Source organism: Arachis duranensis, chromosome 4, assembly GCF_000817695.3.
Source record: "Arachis duranensis cultivar V14167 chromosome 4, aradu.V14167.gnm2.J7QH, whole genome shotgun sequence".
In the NCBI taxonomy this organism is placed as follows: Eukaryota; Viridiplantae; Streptophyta; class Magnoliopsida; order Fabales; family Fabaceae; genus Arachis; species Arachis duranensis.
The window spans coordinates 24,392,398-24,392,896 of NC_029775.3; positions in this window are offsets into that span (position 1 = coordinate 24,392,398).

Here is a 499-nt window from a genome sequence, read left to right on the forward strand (position 1 = left end):
TTCCCATGGTTCCTCATTGGGGAACTCATTGGAGGTCAGTGGATGCCCAGTGAGGCCTTCCTCAGTGGCGTTCACTACCTCTTCTTCCTCCCAAAATTCGGCCAAGTTGATGGCCTTGCACTCTCCTTTTGGATTTTCTTCTGTATTGCTTGGGAGAGTACTAGGTGGGAGTTCAGTAATTTTCTTGCTCAGCTGTCCCACTTGTCCTTCTAAATTCCTAATGGAGGACCTAGTTTCAGTCATGAAACTTTGAGTGGTTTTGATTAGATCAGAGACCATGGTTGCTAAGTCAGAGATATTCTGCTTAGAACTCTCTGTCTGTTGCTGAGAAGATGATGGAAAAGGCTTGCTATTGCTAAACCTGTTTCTTCCACCATTATTATTGTTGAAACCTTGTTGAGGTCTCTGTTGATCTTTCCATGAAAGATTTGGATGATTCCTCCATGAAGGATTATAGGTGTTTCCATAGGGTTCTCCCATGTAATTCACCTCTTCCATT